General features: G+C 49.0%; 1 protein-coding gene across 2 annotated transcripts in view; it reads right to left on the minus strand.

The window, feature by feature from the left end:
- The window catches only part of zgc:92140 (uncharacterized protein LOC447854 homolog), a 17,757-nt gene that overhangs the window by 2,377 nt on the left and 10,380 nt on the right, over positions 1 to 5,000 (minus strand). The gene's annotated exons all lie outside the window — the stretch shown is intronic.

Genomic DNA, 5,000 nt, shown 5'->3' on the forward strand with positions numbered 1-5,000 from the left:
ACAGAAAACACTAATAATGATCTCACTCTCACACACAGAGTAATGACAAGGGATATGAATTTGGTTCTGTCAGAACTATTAGTGATTAGAGCTTGCCATACACGGAGTGTGTGTGTAAGTACACAGTGTGCGAGCTCAGGAATGTGCCAGGCCAATACAGACAGACAAAATGTCTGCTGGATCTTCCACTGAAATCAGAGTGAGCTCTTACATCTTCCCAGTAGTGTTCATGCCTCCCTATCTCTCTCCTTCATCTTGCTCTCTGTGCATCTGTCTCTTCCAATTCAGCTCAACATGCTTTATTGCACTGAATTTTATAAGTTACATTATTGCCAAAGAAATGTATATAACCAGGAAAGAGGAAATACATAAAAATAACAGAAGAAAGTGCAAAACAAACACTCAGTCAACAACACTGATCAACTGAAGGGCAGATAACTGCTTATCCCTGAGGCTGTGATGGAACGCTCTGAACTCCGCCCACTCTTCTCTCCCACAACGCAGAACCGTCTGTCTTCAGTAGCGTAATCTAGAGACGCAGGGCCGTCTGTCTTCAGTAGCGTAATCTAGAGACGCAGAACCGTGTCTTCAGTAGCGTAATCTAGAGACGCAGAACCGTGTCTTCAGTAGCGTAATCTAGAGACGCAGGACCCTGTCTCCAGTAGCGTAATCTAGAGACGCAGGGCCGTCTGTCTTCAGTAGCGTAATCTAGAGACGCAGGACCCTGTCTCCAGTAGCGTAATCTAGAGACGCGGGGCCGTCTGTCTCCAGTAGCGTAATCTAGAGACGCGGGGCCGTCTGTCTCCAGTAGCGTAATCTAGAGACGCGGGGCCGTCTGTCTCCAGTAGCGTAATCTAGAGACGCGGGGCCGTCTGTCTCCAGTAGCGTAATCTAGAGACGCGGGGCCGTCTGTCTCCAGTAGCGTAATCTAGGTGGTTCATATCTGGGTTAGGAAGTGCAGCTCCTCTCCAGCATTCCCAGGTGGCAGTGGGAGCACAGCCTGTGCTCTCTGTCCAGCAGGCCTGTGCTCTCTGTCCAGCAGGTCTGTGCTGTCTCTTCCCCCTCTGAGCTCACCGAGTCTGGACCGAGTTTTTGTCTTTGTGGTGAGATACTCCAGTGCAGAGTCTCGATGGTTTGGGAGAGTATGTAGAGTGTGTATGAGAATGATTGTGTACCTTTTTGTCAGTTATAATTTGGTAGGGTCTGATAGTTGGGAGACTACATAGTTGTCCTGACACTACTGTTTGTAGTATCAGTGGGGTTCAGGACCAGCTGGCTTAGGGGACTCCAGAGCTTTAGATGGAATGAGTTGGATTGCTCTTTTTTGTTTAGTAGTAGATGAGTCTCCACCACTCTCTACATGTAGAGTCTCAGTTGGTGGTTTGTCCCCAAATTGTCAGATCTTTTTTTTTTTTGGCTCAGCGGTCCTCACACCTCACTGCTGGACAGTGAAAACTGGCTGAACTGCCATTTTCAAGAATTTAAGACAAATTCTAAGTGGTTCAAATCTCAAATCTGATGGATCTCTTTGCTTTTTCATTGTTCCTTTACATCCAAATCTACATATGGAGTGTTGTACTTAAATGTGTGTGTGTGTGTGTGTGTGTGTTCAATATTTGTGTTTATTATAAAATTACACAGGTTTCTTTAATTTTTTGGTCTTTTCTGGAATAGTGTAACGGAGGCAGAAGGCAGCCACCCAAAACAAGACTTGAACCTGGGTCCAACAGGAGGGAAACGTGAGCTCGGCCCACTGGACCAAAGAGCCAGCGGTCTGGTACAGTCTCCGTCACACGTCCCTGCGCACACAACTGCCCTTTCCAGCCGGCCACGCTATACACCGCCTCGCAGTAATACCAATAACAATACCAACACACCAATACAGTCCAACGAGAAAAACATTGATGAAGCTTTGCAATATTGAGGAAATGAAGAAATCTGTGTTAAAAACAATGAACATGAAAAGAACAGTAATCAGTATGAAAAGTTACATGGAAAAAGTACAGATGAGTCTCTCCCTCCCTCTGTGTGCGTGTCCCTGTTTAACGCTCGCTCTCCCCTGGTGTCAGTAAACTGAACAGCAGCTTGGAGGCACTGCAGTAGACACCAGCATCTGGCCAGGAGTCAACATCAGCTCCAGGAATGGAGGGATGAGGTCAGAGGGAAGAGGAGAGAGGGGGGGGGGGGAATGAGGTCAGAGAGAAAAAAGAAGGGGAGAACAGGAAAGAGAGTGACAGCCAGTTACTGCCTCAAGAATGCAAACACACAAGAGCAGAATTCCTTAACATGTTCTCACAAACACGCAGAGAGAGAGCGAGAGGGAGAGAGAGAGGGAGAGAGAGAGAGAGAGAGAGGGGGGGGGGGGAGAGAGGGCGAGAGAAAGGGAGAGAGAGAGGGGGAGAGAGAGAGGGAGAGAGAGAGCAAGAGGGAGAGAGAAAGGGAGAGAGAGAGAGGGAGAGAGAGAGGGAGAGAGAGCAAGAGAGGGGGGAGAGAGGGAGAGAGAGAGAGGGAGGGGGGGATGTTTCTCATGGCCCTGGAACTCCTGTTGTCCAGAGACACTTTATTTGGAGAGAGGAGAGAGCTAATGTAAACGTCAACACAGAAGCTGGTCTCTCCCTCCCTCAGTTGGGACTCTCTCTCTGTCTCTCTCTCTCTCCCTCTCTGTCTCACTCCCTCTCTGTCTCACTCCCTCTCTCCCTCTCTCCCTCGTCCTCCATCATCTCTCAACATATCCCATCGGTTGGTTTTCTCCAGCTCTCTGTCCTCCTGCGTGCACCTCGACCCCTGACCACATGTTCTCTCTGCCATGATGCTACTGACACTGGCAACAGTGGTACTATGGCAACAGTGGTACTATGACAACAGTGCCACAGTAACAGTAGTGCTACTATTCGGTTGACAGTAATGTGAGTATATTCACTAAAGCACTGTGAGTGGAACAGCAGGAAGGAGACAGCCTGTCAGAATCAGAGCACTTCAGATGGTTCAAAAACCGCCCGTTGGAGTCTTGCCCTCAAACTCTGGTATAACAAGTCTTTCTCAACAGAGAAACAAAAGAGGAACTTCCTCACTCTGTGTGTGTGTGTGTGTGTGTGTGTGCGCGTGTGTGTGAGTGTGTGTGAGTGAGAGAGTGAGAGTGTGTGTGTGTGTGTGTGTGCGCGCCTGAGAGTGTGTGTGTGTGTGTGTGAGAGAGTGAGTGAGTGTGTGTGAGTGAGTGTGTGTGAGTGTGAGTGAGTGAGTGAGTGAGTGAGTGTGTGAGTGAGTGTGAGAGTAAGAGTGACTGAGTGTGAGTGAGTGTGTGTGTGAGAGTGTGTGAGTGAGTGAGTGTGTGTGAGAGTAAGAGTGAGTGTGTGAGTGAGTGAGTGTGTGTGAGAGTAAGAGTGAGTGTGTGAGTGAGTGAGTGTGAGTGAGAGTAAGAGTGACAGTGTGAGTGAGTGTGTGTGTGAGAGTGTGTGTGAGAGTAAGAGTGACTGAGTGTGTGTGTGTGTGTGTGTGTGTGTGTGTGTGAGAGTATGTGTGTGAGAGTGTGTGTGTGTGTGTAAGCTTACTATGTGGCAGAGGAAGACTGGAACGCAGTGCGATTCATTACCAAGCACTGCTGACATGTTTGGCGTCGCCTGCAGCCACACAACTGAGGCGCTTCAAAGCAAAGACATGCAGCGACAGAAATGTAGCTTTAGAGAAACATTTCTGCAGCACACCTTCCTACCACACACACACACTCACACACACACTCACACACATACACACATGAAATGTGGTGTTATTGTCCATGCTGACAACTGTGTTAGTGACCAAACATTAGCAACGCACTTGAACCTATAACTAATGTAGCAACCTTTCCAAACTAAAGATGGTAAAACATGAACATGCATTTCAACACACACCGCTGATTTCAGATTTCCGTCACCCTCAGTTTGTCTAAGAGCAGTTTTCCGTCAGTGTGCGTGTGTGCATATGCATTTACAAGACTGACTCATCCCTGAAACCAAATTAAATTTAAACACTTGCACATAAACCACCCCCCCACCCCCAACAGACACACAGCAAGTGTCACAGTTTGACAAATACACAATGTGTTGATGGCACATGTGCACAGTCCCAAACACACAAGAGCCACGCCTCTCACAGGTCTATCAATAGATCTGTGATTGACAGCTGGGAAGGACATGTGAGAGAGAGAGAGAGAGAGAGAGAGAGAGAGAGAGAGAGAGAGAGAGAGAGAGAGAGAGAGAGAGAGAGAGAGAGAGAGAGAGAGAGAGGGGGGAGAGAAAGGGAGAGGGAGAGAGAGAGAGGGGGGAGAGAGAGAGAGAGGGGGAGAGCGAGGGAGGGAGAGCGAGGGGGGAGAGAGAGAGAGAGGGGGAGAGAGAGAGAGAGGGAGAGAGAGAGAGAGAGAGAGAGAGAGAGAGAGAGAGAGAGAGAGAGAGAGCTGTCCACTTGGCTTTGATTCTATTATAACCATTATTATTATCACAACCACTGCCACTGCGTTCATTTCCATCACACCATGGAGACTGCTCTCATAATCCCCCCCTCACACACACACACACACACACACACACACACACACAGCTGAGTGCCATGACCTAACGCTTTCATAAAGGACAATGAAACCATGGATGGAGAAAGAAGAACGAGGGAGTAAAGGAGGAGAGAAGGAGAGGAGGGGAGGAAGAGATCTTGAAAGGAACGACAGATGTGCAGAAGGATGAGAAGAGAAGTGGGGTGAGTGAGTGTAGGTGTCATGGCCGGAGAGATAAGGGACCCCCTCTGTGCTTGCTGTCTCTCTGTCTCTGCCGGTTACGCCGACAGCTGCGTCTGTTACGGCGCTCCAGCTAGTGTGCGCTAGGCAAAGCACTTCAAAGAGAGATTCCTTTTGTTAGACACATCTCGCAACAGAGGCGCACGATGCAGCGACGCTCGAGACACTGGGAAGCTCTGAGTGTCACAGCTTGTCACACGCCTGCACACGCCCCCTCAGCCCGGGGGCGGGTCAAACG

The sequence above is a fragment of the Electrophorus electricus genome, chromosome 23 (genome assembly GCF_013358815.1).
Source record: "Electrophorus electricus isolate fEleEle1 chromosome 23, fEleEle1.pri, whole genome shotgun sequence".
In the NCBI taxonomy this organism is placed as follows: domain Eukaryota; kingdom Metazoa; phylum Chordata; class Actinopteri; order Gymnotiformes; family Gymnotidae; genus Electrophorus; species Electrophorus electricus.